Source organism: Sus scrofa, chromosome 5 (genome assembly GCF_000003025.6).
Source record: "Sus scrofa isolate TJ Tabasco breed Duroc chromosome 5, Sscrofa11.1, whole genome shotgun sequence".
NCBI classification, from domain to species: Eukaryota; Metazoa; Chordata; class Mammalia; order Artiodactyla; family Suidae; genus Sus; species Sus scrofa.
In genome coordinates, this window is record NC_010447.5 from 35,435,005 (window position 1) to 35,448,736 (window position 13,732).

The following is a 13,732-nucleotide window of genomic DNA, read 5'->3' on the forward strand; positions in this document are numbered from 1 at the left end:
AAGGATGTACATAGTCTGCAAAGTGTCCTCTAGTGTCCAAAAGCTCTCACTGCATGTTAAAATAGAAACCCTTCTCCAGTCACAAGACCAAGGATCCCTGACCACAGCCTGATTCTTAGTATTCAATCTGGTGATAATTTTTCGAGGTTCCACATGGGTTTCCACTTAATCTTGATATCAGCAGACAAAGCAAACAATGTAATAGAAAGCATCCTGATCTGGCATCCAAAAGGAGACAATAGAGCAACTAAGAGTATGGTCTGGAGTCTGACAGCCTGTGAAGGTAAAACCTTGCACTGCCACTTGCTGGCTTTGTGACCATGATGCATGGATTAACCATCTTGCTTCTCAGCTGACACATCTATAAAGCAAGGGTAATAACCATGATAATCCTATGAGGTGGTAAATATTATTAACCAAACCTGCAGCCACCCTACCTCAGAAGCTTTGTCTTAAGTTGTACAAATTTTCCCTATTTTAAAAGCACTTTCAGTGTGTGGTTTCTATTATTTGCAGCCACTGTCATCCCACTGATACACTGACAGTTGTAAATGAGTATTTCAAATTACATTCCAGAGTCTTCCCATAGGCGAGGCTTTAGCATACTACAGATTGTCCAATTACATAGATCACCCAACTTACTTGTTATACAAATAAGAAAACCAAGGCCCAAAGAGATGAAGTGTCTTATTCTAGGTCACGCAGCTGGCAGGGGCTGGGGTTGTTTAAAACTCAGTATGCCTGGCTGCTAGTCCAATACCCTTCTAACCCATAATTTATTTCATTCCTCTTCTCAATCCATAAAAGTCAACACAAATCACACTCCAAATCAGAGGGAGCAGGAAGCAGAGAAACCACCTATTTCTTCAATAATTTTCCAGATGTAACAACAACTAACCAGTTTTTGAAAGCAGGTAATGGATTAACATAAGATTAAAATGAAAAGATATAGGAAGAGCTACTGTGAAGGCAAAAGAGCAGTTAGTTCAATACATGTTTGAAATATCATTGATCAGACCTTGACACACAGAAAAATACACACCAACGCAGGAAACATTTTTATGTGCTTACTCACTAACCAATACTACCCCTATCTGCTTCCCTGCCCTCAGTCCAGCCCTGTGGTTAAAGTCACTAGCCTATTGCTAGTTCTTTCATTAGAACCTGGCTATCATTCTGCCTTCCTTCCAATTTACAAGCTGCTCTCTCTTCTTGAGTCTGGGGCAGTGAGTACTAGAAAGATATTTACATTTGCTATTGCTCCGGAACTATCTGTACACAGACCTTCACATGAGAAGTTCACTGTCATTCAGGTCAGAGCTGGAATGTCACCTCCTCCTCCTCTGACGAGTCTTTTCTCCTGACAACCTAAAGCAGCCCAGTCTCATCTCCTATCACAGTATGAGTTACTACTGCTTTTTTTTTTTTCTTAATTTCAGTATTGATTTCTTCCCTTCTCCTTCAACTAGAATGCATACTATGAGAAGCCCTGACTGTCAACATTGTAACTCCAGGATGTAAAGCAGTGGTAAGAATAAGTGTTCAACAAATGTTAGCTGAGCATCACCTATGTTCACACTGTTAGTTCCAGGCCCAAGATTAAAATTCAGATGTCTTAGAGTTCCCGTCGTGGCTCAGTGGTTAATGAATCTGATGAGGAACCATGAGGTTGTAGGTTCAATCCCTGGCCTTGATCAGTGTGTTAAGGATCCAGCATTGCCGTGAGCTGTGGTGTAGGTTGCAGATGTGTCTCAGATCTGGCATTGCTGTGGCTGTGGCGTAGGCCGGCAGCTACAGCTCCTATTAGACCCCTAGCCTGGGAATCTCCAAGTGCCATGGGAGCAGCCCTAGAAAAGGCAAAAAGACAAAAAATATAAAATAAAATAAAATAAAATAAAATAAAATTCAGATGTCTTGTCACCAATTCTTTTCACTGCATTCTGACTTCTACACAACTTTACCTTAGAATATAATAGATTTTTAAATGTACAACTTACTTTACCTATACTGATCCCTACCTCCTTTAAAGTGAAATTATACTTATCTTTTAAGATCTGTTTTATATTCACCATTGTGTTTTGCTTTGTTTTGTTTTTAATCACACAATCCGGTTTAATCATCCTTTCTCAGTATTAGCACAACATCTTTTTTTTTTTTTTCTTTTTTTGGCCTCCCCATGGCATGTGGAGTTCTGGGACAGGGATCAGATCCGAGCCACAGTTGCAACCTAAGCCACAGCTGTGGCAATGATGGATCCCTAAACCACTGTGCCAGGCCAGGACCAAACCTGCTTCTCAGCGCTCCCAAGGCGCCACCCATCCTGCTGTGCCATAGCAGGAACTCCAACATCTTTATTACTTAACTTACCTTTTTTTTTACCTGGTTCTCCTGACTTTTAGATCACCTTGTTTTTATACAGATCATAAATTGCCAAAGACAGTGATCATATCTAATTCTTTTCCATGTCTCCTTATGCCTATCAGACTGCCTTGAATATAGGAGTTATTCAATAAGTTCTTGCTGAATTAAATCACTTTCTCTCCATACAAAGATCTTGTTGATTTCCAGAGATGTAGGGTGGTCATAATACAATAAAAATCACTCAAGGAGGCAGAACAACCTGTTTATTGACAGTAATGATATTTCCAGGGAATATTTTGGAAAGACTTAAGCTTCAAGGCACTATTCCACACATTCTAGAATGAATTCCATGGAGGAATAAATTGCATCTCACTGACTCAGAACCTATAAATATTTTTCAAGTAATATCTACACAGGATGTTGAATTCCAAACAACTTTTGAAAACCACTAATCATTCACATTCTTCCCCAAATGTCACACAGTGTAAAACTGACGGATCTTTTGTGACCTGATGACATTTGTCTCCATTTCTGAAGGTATTATAATGGAAATGTGGTCTTCTATCATCCTGCTACAGTTGGTATAAATCCACTAGATACTTTTAAAAAATATTTTGGGAACACACAGTCATGCAAACCAATGTCTGCCTGTCCCAGCAGGGGATAGTAAAAGACTTTACAAACACCAGATGGGATTTAACAGCGTTATTAAAACATGAAACGCACCAAGAGTGCTAAGTCACTTCATGAACAACTAACTCAAAGCAAATATATTTGATTCCCATTATACATATTTTTCTTTCTTAAGAAATTCCAAAATTTTCCAATAAAAGTTTTATCACAGTCCTCTGACATTTAGTTCCTCTTAAAAGTAAGTTATAACTATTAACCTTTGGGATACTATATATAGATTATTATTTATGGGCATATTAACAACTTTCTAATTTTACCACAAGTCTAGAACATATGGAGCTCTAAAATAAGTATTCACCTGATTTCAATATTTAAATGCTTGCCTCACCAGAAATCCAAGAGTCTAATGTGACTTTTTATTTTTGTCATATCTAATTTTAACCTTGTAACCATGCAGGAGTTGACAGTTTGGCAAATATTTTATAAAATAGTAATTGCTAATTTTTTAAATAAAATATGACCTAAAAAGACATTACTACCAAGTTTTATTTTAAGAGATGATTTTCTTGGATTTTTCAAGGAATACAAGATTGTGACCATAAAATGGAGTCAATTTTCTATTCAAAGAGAGCAGAAGCACAGATAACCCTTCCCCCTCACACCCTCCAAAAAAAATCACTCATGCAATTGAATTTTATTGTGTGTTTCAATCAAACAGCAAGCAGCCAGGTTGAGAGTAAGCAGAGATAGGATGTCTACAAATTTTTTTACTATTGTTTTATTTAGATCATGATTTGCTTTGCCTAACCACCTCTCAGAAGAAAGCAGTTGAAAGTCAATCTGAGATTAAATTTTAGCTGCAGTTAATACAGTAAGTATATAACCCACAAACAAACAATAAAGCAACTCAAGAAAAAAAAAAAAGTATTCAGGTGTCCCACACCATGGATCATAGCCAGGCAGAGGTCCATCCTCTGAACCACCCCACTTAGATACGGAAACAATCAAAGCAATAAGAGGTTATAACATATCAGATCAGCAGGAATCAAACACCTGTTAGCTCACTTGATGACAGTCCCCAAACCAAAGAGGTCAAGGTTATGAATCTGCTCAAACATGGGGTCAAAAAAGGGTCTCTGTCCTCAGACAGTATCTTTAATTTCAAAGAGAATGAACGTCACAAAAAGCAAATCTAATTATATCAGTCTCCTACTTAAGACTCTTCGATGACTCCCCTTTGACCTCAGGAGAAAGTTCAAACTCCCCAGAAAGCCATCCAAGGCCCTTCAGGACTTGGGTGAGCTTATTTCTCTGGCTTGTCTCTCAACCTTGCCCCTTCCCCCATCAAGGCTTCTCAGCCACATGCAATTCCCCACGAACGATCTAACCCAGCACAACCTTCCCTCACCTGCACCTGACTTATTTCCATCCATTACCCAGGCCTCCACTTAGAGGGCAGCTCCTCCAGGAGTCCCACATCCCCAAAGCTTTGGGAGACCAGAAAATCCTCCCACAAGCAGCTCCCCATGCTCCAATCCACGTCCCACTGTATTCAAATTGTGGGGTGGTTTGTCTGTCTCCACTATTGACCTGTGTTATTTAATCCTTCTGAAAACCAATGAGGTAGGCCTTATTGTGCCCATTTTACAGACTGAAACCAAGACTCAGAGATAACTTACTTGAGGTCACTTAATTTATGGTGGGAGAAGAACTAGAAGAACCCTGTACCCTCCCCTAACTATCACACTATGCAGTCATCCAGGGTTTGGCATTAATGCAAACATTCTGGATTGTTATTACATTAAATGAGATCATACAGAGAGAAAATGCTTAGCATAGGATCTGTGACATATACTATGTGCTCAATAAGTATTAGCCATCATCAACATCATCATCATTAGTATTAGAATTATTACTGTTTGGTTGAAGTTCATCTCTTTCAAGGTAAAAATCCAGGAATCCTGCCAAACCCAGGATCTTCCCAGACAATGAGATCAATCATAGACGATAGTTTTCTCAAACTACTCCCCTCCTTCCTTTCTTCCTTAAAAATATTTAAGAGCAACCTGTATTACACGCCAAGGCAGACAAAATGGGGTTGCTCTCAAAGGAAATCCCCTTTTACTTCCTTCTACCAGTAACCATCCCTTGGTTATTGAGTGCTACATTCAAGAGTCTAAAAAGTATGTGTTTCACATCTTTGGTGTCGTTATTCTATCACTGTTTTAGCATGATATCCATCTTGATCCTTTGGGCTTGACCTAAGCCCATTATATGTGAGGCCAAGGTAGAGTGAATTTTTACAAAACTCTTTATTTCTTTAGGGATGTGAAACTGAACCCTGTCCCAATGGCAGCAGCATCTATTTAAAGACAATCTGATTTTGTAGGAACTTAGATGGAAAACAATGAAAACAGGAACTGTCTGCTATTAAATATGTTTCCTGTAACCCAAGCTTAGTAAATTGAGTCTCTTGGTTTTGCTGTTGTTTCACCTCTGGGAGTCCTGTTTAAATCAACAGGGTTTTGTGCATACAGATCAATGGCAGGATTTTCAGTTTCACAGAGAAACAAAGCTTTCCAGGAGAAAGAGTCGGCCAGTACACTGCAAGTACAGTGTTTTAATTGCAAATGCTCTTCAGAGTTCTGAAGAATTGCTTCAATTCATTGAATTTGAGATTCGTTCCTCCACATTGAAACTAAGTGCACAATTTAACATACTTAGCATTTTCTTTTTAAGGGCAATCCAAACTTTGAAATGCCTCTTGCATTACAGGTCCAAAGAGCTCTCATGAAAAAATAAAATAAAACCTTTGGTTATCATCTTATTCACAGTAGCAGACTGGAGTTGCAGTTTATAACTTTAAATTTCCTGAGAGTAAGTGTAAGAAATTTAGCCATAAAAAGTCCAATTTATAAATGATCATACAACCTCTTCTATGAGCTCCCATATTGGAGATTAAGCTTCTTTATTTAAAATGTAGTTGTATTAGAGTTCCCGTCGTGGCTCAGTGGTTAACGAATCTGACTAGGAACCATAGAATTCAGGTTCAATCCCTGGCCTCACTCAGTGGGTTAAGGATCTGGCGTTGCTGTGAACTGTGGTGAAGGTCACAGACATGGCTCAGATCCCACAGCGTTGCTGTGGCTGTGGTGTAGACCAGCAGCTGCAGCTCTGATTGAGCCCCAGCCTGAGAATTTCCATATGCCGTGGGTGCGGCCCTGAAAAAAGCAAAAATAAAATATAAATACATACATACATAAATACATAAAATTTAGTTCTATTATAAATTTATGAGTAAAAGAGTGAAGTGTGAAAATGTGGCCACATGTCTGGACACCTGACACCAGACAGTGGATCCAACCTGAGCTTCTGGGTGTAGGAAGGGGAAGCCTCACATTGTACATGCAGGACTAGGAATCTGGGAGGGGAAATATCAGTGGAGAAGAACTGAGGAGGAAGTAGAATGGTAGTCCAAGGGAAGGGTGGAACAGAGAAGAAATCTTGGGTCACCATCTTCATCTACGAGCATCTATGTAAAGATGAAAAAAGTGCCTCATTCCATACCTAATCCCAGCCCTGTGTTGCAAGTCCTAGAGATAATGTGAGAACTCCTCAGTCATCAAAGAACGAACCTCAAAGCACTAGGCACTGTCTACCTCCTCTCTCCTCACAGTCTCCCAGAATCAAAGTTCCAAGATCCGGGAGAAGATTTTGGACTATTCACAGGTCTCGAGGCTCCTGGAAACCTAAGAAGTGACCTCAGAGTTTCACTCAGTGCTCCCTCCCCATCCAGGCTCTCATAACACGGGCCTAGCGTCCTCACACTTGCGCTCAAAACTCTTTGACAGACATGCAAGCCATGCATTTTTCTCTGGGTACCATTTTTGTCTCTATTGTGCCAAGAACTTAAGACTCATACTATCTTTCCCTAAATTCTATGAACATAATTGGGTTTTTTTGTTTGTTTGTTTGTTTTGTTGTTGTTTTGTTTTGTTTTGTTTGGTCTTTTTGTCTTTTTAGGGCTGCACCTGCAGCACATGGAGGTTCCCAGGCTAGGGGTCTAATTGGAGCTGTTGCTGCCGGCCTACACCAGAGCCACAGCAACACCAGATCCAAGCTGCATCTGCAACCTACACCACAGCTCACGGCAACGCCGGATCGTTAACCCACTGAGCAAGGGCAGGGACCGAACCCGCAACCTCATGGTTCCTAGTCGGATTCGTTTCTGCTGCACCACCATGGGAACTCCCGTAATTGTTTTTTTAAACCATACGGGGTGGGGGGTGGGGGAGTTGGGGGGGATGGATTGGCCATTTGAATGGTGCCAACATAGTGATTTACATGCATTTTCCCAGCTTTCTGAGAATGGGAATGCCTACAGGAAGCCGCATAAACAATCTTTCATGTCTAAAGCAGCACTTATTGACATGGGCTCCTCTGGTCTCCCATGCCTCAGTACATGACTACTCTGAAAGTTTATATTAATTTGGAATAGTACACATTTTAGCATTTTATGTAGACAGGGCTGATTACTTTTATAAAATTTTAAATATAGTAGATGGCCCCCCAAAACAAGTTTTAGGGGAGTTAAAAGTGCAAAATTTGTATTTCATACTATTATTTGGCCCTTCAATGCCACAAAATTTTTGCCATGGTGGAACATTTTGCCTCTGAAGGTAAAGATATAGACTGAAGATTCTGCTGATGTAGACATTGATCCAATAACAGCCATATTGATCATTTATCCTGTTCCTCTTCTGGCTTTCTAAAGGAGCCTATTTAATGAAGTACCCATCCTCTTCCAGGAGCAATCTCTACACCTATGGACCTATTTGGAGTTCCAGTGCCAGGTTCAGAGAGCTGAGAAGGAATATGGTAGACTATGATAATAGCCAGTATTTACTGAGAGCTCCCTCTATAGGTACCAGGCACTCTGTAGCATTGTCTCCATAAAAATCCCATTCGATTACTACTGTTAGTGCTCCCATTCCATGAATGAGAGTTAGACAATTAAGTCTTTGGCTAGCATCCATGAGGACATGGGTTCGATCCCTGGCCTCATTCAGTGGGTTAAGGATCCAGCGTTGCCGTGAACTGTGGTGAAGGTCGCAGACACAGCTTGGATCCCCAGTTGCTGTGGCTCTGGCATAGGTCGGCGGCTACAGCTCCAACTGGACCCCTAGCCTGAGAACCTCCACATGCTGCAGGTGCGGCCCTAAAAAAAAGACAAAAAAGAAAAGAAAATTAAGTCTTTGGGAGTTCTTGTTGTGGCTCAGTGGGTGAAGAACCCAACAAAATGTCCATGGGGATGCAGGTTCAATCCCTGCCCTTTCTCAGTGGGTTAAGCATCCACTATTGCTGTGGATGTGGTGTAGGTTGGCAGCTGCAGCTTTGATTCGACCCCTCGCCCAGGAACTTCCATATGCTGCAGATGCAGCCATAAAAAGAAAAGCAAAAGAAAAAAAGAAAATTAAGTCTTTGGGGAAGGTTATGCAATGAGAAACTGGGGAGACCAAAAATCTAAACCCAGGTGGTCAGACTCCAGAGTCAATACTCTAAACCACTATGATATACTTCTCCAGGAGGTTTATAATAACATCACTGAGGCAGCTAGCAGTCAAGACGGTACTTTGGTTTTTCATCCTGACCTAGTATTTCTGAGCTGAGCAGGAACTTGGACTTCATCTTATCACCCATCTTTACAGAGGAGAAAATGAGAGAGATTTCACAGTATGAATGGAGAAGAAGAGATAGATGGAACAACAATAACAAAGAAAATGGGGACAATGTGAAAGTACACAAGCAAAATAGAAAATGTAATTGATAAAGGACATTTATTAAATTTACGTTACTTTTGAAGTTCCTGTTGTAGTTTAGTGGATTAAGAATCCAACGAGTATCCATGAGGATACACATTCAATCCCTGGCCTTGCTCAGTGGGTTAAAGCATCCGGCATTGCCACAAGCTGTGGTATAAGCTGCGAACACAGATTGAATCTGGCATTGCTGTGGCTGTGGCATAAGCTGGCAGATGCAGCTCTGATGGGACCCCTAACCTGGGAACTTCCATAGGTAGCAGGTATGACCCTAAAAAAAAGACCCCAAAAAAGTTTAAGCTACCTTTATCTGAAGTACTACTTTTAAAGTGTATCCAAAAGAGCGTGTGCATTAGAAGGTAAAATGGGACACTCATTTTGGAAAACGATTTGGCAATTCCTCAAAATGTTAAACAGATATGACCCAGCAATTCTACGCTTACGTATACACCCAAGAGAACTGAAAATACATGTCCACATAAGAAGGTGTATACTAATGTTTAATGTTCATAGCAGCATTGTTCATATGCCAAAAAGTGGAAACAACAATCCAAATATCCATCAGCTAATAAATAGATAAATGACGTGTGGTGTGCCTAGAAAGTGGAACACTACTAGGCAATAAAAAGCAGTGACATGTTGGTACCTGCTACAATATGGATGAACTTCAAAAACAGTATGCTAAGTGAAATAAGGCAGTCACAAAAAACTACCTATTGTATGATTCCATTGACACAAAATGTCCAAAATAGGTAAGATGACAGAGACATAAAGATTAGTTAGTGGTTTCCAGGTGCTAAGGGCAGCAGAAAGTGGAGTGAGGAATAAGGAACAATAGATAAAGACTAGAAGTTTTATTTGGAGGGTGATGAAAATATTCTATAATTAGATTATGGTGATGATTGTGCAGCCTTGTAAATAGACTGGAAACTACTGAACTGTAAGTTTTAAATGAGTGAACTTTATGTAAATTATATCTCAACATGGTTGCTACAAATTATTTAAAACTTAGCACATGTGCTTCCTACCTTTACCACCAGGCATGTAGCAGCGAAGATCAAGGTGCTTCATCCTTTCAGTGATACGAAACTGTACTCTCTTCATCTGTCTTCTGCTAAAAACATCACTCACTACCAGCAGAGGGAGCTCAAACGATAGCTTTACCCATTCTCCACTCCGAATAGTGAATTGCTGCAAGGACAGAATATTTTCAAATTTAAAGAAAATAAAAGATAGTTGTTTTATCCCTGCTTATCCTCACCAAAAGGATTGAAAAGTTTATGTTCACATTCATCTCTTTAAAACAAGCCCACGTTGATCCTCTTATACATCTCAGCTTCTCAATTACATAGTATTCTCCATATTATATCTAGATTATAATAGGATAGAATTTGATGTTTAACCCAATACTTCTATGTTCTTTCTTTATAATTTGCTTTTGAGGCAGTCAATGAAACCCAGCAGAAGGACAGAGAGTTAGCATCTCATCCATACATGCTCATTACATGCTACATGGATGCACCTTCCGTCTTTGCTCCAGCTCCAGGATAAACCAACTTGTAATATCATCACAGTGCGTAGGATATTCGTGCAAAACAAATATCAGCTATTTATGTTGCATTCCAGGCTGAGACAACAGCTTGTGAAAGGGCACGTATTTAGTCAAGAAATTTTATTGACCATCTATCCTCAGTGAGGCAGTGGTGCGGAAAAAAGCAGGTAGAGAAACTTGTCCTCAAGGTTTATGTTCAAGTGGTGATGTTAAACAAACACATAAATAAAATGTAATCCCAAACTATAATCAGTACTTTGAAGGAAAAGTACAGGGTAATTAGAGAAATGATAGTGGGGGTGGTTATTTCAATTGGGTGGTCAGGGAAGGTCCCTAGGAGCTAGCCCTTCCATTGGCAATGGAAGACAGAATACTCCAGGCAGAGGAAACAGTACTATGCCTACCTGGAGTCAGGAAAAGACTTGAAGGAGCTTCAGGAAGGCCTGGGCTAGAGCCTCATCAATAGAGGAAACATGGTGCTAGATGAAGTTAGAGAGTGGGGCAAGGGCCAGGTCATGTAAGGCCTGTGGGCTATTGTAAGGGGCCTGTATTTTACTTTAAATGTAATGAGGAGTCATTGAAGAATTTTAAGTATAAAAGCAGGTTGTCAGAGTTATATTTTTCTTAGACCACTCTGGTCATAAAGTGGAAACTCCATTCAAGAGTCTCAAAAGTAGAAATGGGAAGGGCATGCTAGTTGAAAGAAACCATCAATTTTGTTGTGAATGGAATGTGAAGTTCAGGGGCAGTGGAAAGTTGTAAGAGTCATTCTAGGAAAACAATGACATACTCCCAGGCCCATTTCACGGCAGGCTCCAGAATCCATGGCATAATCGGTGTTTATCCTAGTGCTCTACCAAAACCAATCCTAGCCATGTCTTCCAAAAGAATCAACATCTATGAAAAGCATACCCAAGCAAACCGAAATGCTGCTTTTCCTTCTCTAAGGTTATGTAGATCCCATCTTACTAGAGGGAGGAAAAATCAATCTATTCACATGTTTCCCAGAGAAAACATGTCTAATTTTAAAATGTATACATGTTTCCTAAAATTGCGAGGCCTTGTTGCACCAGCTGTTAGAATTAAAATGGTGCATCAAATGAGGGTAATCAATTTTACACAGATGAGGAAAGATATACCATTTCAAGCCAAGCTTTGGAATTAAGTAAATTTACATGCATGTTGTAGTGGAAAGAGCATGGAATGTAATTTCAGAGGACGTGGGGTCAATCTTTACCCCACCATTTACAAGCCATGTCTTTGGGCCATTTACTCAACTTCCTCAAACCTCGGGTTCCCTGAGTGTAAAGTGTAGATAATAATCATGTCTACCTCACCGAGAGCTTGTGAACATGAAGTGAGCATGTTCAGTGTTCAGTGGCTTTCCATACCATTACTTTAAGAATGTACAAACTATTAGGTATAAAATAAGCTACAAGGATATATTGTATAAAATGAGACATGCAGTAAATAGCTTGTAACAGCTATAAATGGAACATAACCTTCAAAAATTGTGAATTGCTACACTGTACCCTGTAACTTTTAAAATATTCTTTTATCAACAATCCTTCAATTTAAAAAAGAATGTACTGGAGTTCCCTTCATGGCTCATTGGTTAACAATCCCGACAAGAATCCATGAGGATGCAGGTTCGACCCACGGCCTTGCTCAGTGGGTAAGGTGCCCTGAGATGTGATGTAGGTTGCAGGTGCAGCTCGGATCCCACTTTGTTGTGGCTGTGGTGTAGGCCAGCCACTGCAGCTCCAATTTGACCCTAGCTTGGAAATGTCCATATGCTGCAGATGCAACCCTAAAAAGCAGAAAAGAAAAAAAAAAGAATGTACTTCCAAAAATTATATCAAGTTCCTTGAAATAAATTTTTGTACAAAGTCTAGAAATAATTCTAGAAAATTACATTCTCTACATTAACATTTTTACAGTGATCGACCATGTCAATCAAATTCAAAGAATTGAAATATTTTGATTTAAAAAAAGGAAAAAGCAATCAAAGCAACGGCTATAAATTTTCAATACTGCAGAAGTGCTAGATTTTGGAAAAATATAGACACATGAAATAAATGGAATGAACAAAATGAAAGAATGATAGTTTCTAAAAAATGAGACTATCAATTTCCAAAAGCAATAGATACACCTTGGAAACAAAATCATTAGTCAGTTTAAGAGTATTATGAAAATATTTCCAAAACCTCAACTCTGTCACTTGTTACATGACTTTAGAAAAGTCCCTTAAACTTATAACATGGAGATAAAAGCACATAATTCATAGATTTATTGTAAAATAAATAACACGGGGCCTCTAAGGCACTTTTGTAAAGTACCTGGCACAAGTAAGTGCTGAATAAATGTAAGTTTTTGCTTTTCTGTCTCAATGTCTGAAAGCATGTTTTAGATCTTTTGCACAGAGAATATTTTTAGTGTTTTATTTATCTCAGATGTTTTTGAATAACTTAGATAACTTCTATGTGTTTCAAATAGGTTAAGTGAATGCACTCCAAATAGACTGTTCCCTTCACTCCATCAAATTGCTCTTGCTAAGATTAATGACCTGTGCAATGCTTAAACCCAATAGACAATTCTCCCTCTTCATCTTTAAATCTATTAGAAACATTTCACTGTGGATCCCTCATTCCCACTGGAAATATATTCTTCCTGAGGCCTCCAGAACCTCATTTTCCTCTTCCTACTCTGGCCACTCTCCTTCCTAACCTTCGCTAGTAATGCTTCAGTGCCACAACTTCAACAGTTGACTTTTGATAGGGTAGGTTTCAGAGTATTTCAGGCTCAGTCTTCGGATCTCTCCTCTTTCCTCTCTGCACTCCCTCCCTTAATGATCTCAAAATGTCTCATGACTTTTCAAGCCCCCTATATTCTGACAATTATCAACTTTAAATTTCCAGCCTAGAGTTCTCTGAATGCCAAACATGTAGACTCAACTACATACGCAGTGTTTCCATTCAGACATATAATATGCTCTCAAAATGAACATGCCCAGTTCCAACGTTCTTTTCCTCCCTCTAAACCTTTTCTTTCCACAGTCTTCCCCATCTCAATTAATGGCAACTTCAATCCTTCCAGTTGCTCAGGTCAAAAACCTTGAATTCTTCCTTGATTCCTCCCTCCCTCTCATAAACCCCACATCCAATCCATCAGCAAATTCTGTCAGCTCTATTTTCAGAACATCTCCAGAATCCAGCCCCTAATCCAACCACTTGTCATCACTTCCACTGCTACGACCCTGGCCCAAACCATCACTCAGATTACAGGAGCCTCGCCCTCTCCTTTAGTGCGCTTAAACTGCACTGGTCCATGTCTGCTGTCCTTCAAACATGGCAGGCCTGCCCCTGCC

At 39.7% G+C, this 13,732-nt stretch overlaps 1 protein-coding gene across 8 annotated transcripts in view; it reads right to left on the reverse strand.

Annotated features, from left to right (window-relative positions):
• TSPAN8 (tetraspanin 8) overlaps positions 1 to 13,732 on the reverse strand; it is a 272,045-nt gene that overhangs the window by 224,261 nt on the left and 34,052 nt on the right. For 7 of the 8 annotated variants that reach the window (XM_021091998.1, XM_021091997.1, XM_021091999.1 and 4 more), the window contains one exon: positions 9,842 to 10,004. The exons of the other annotated variant lie outside the window; for it this stretch is intronic. The gene's annotated coding sequence lies outside the window, so the exon portion shown is untranslated. The remainder of the gene's footprint in view (positions 1 to 9,841; positions 10,005 to 13,732) is intronic. 8 annotated transcript variants of the gene reach the window in all.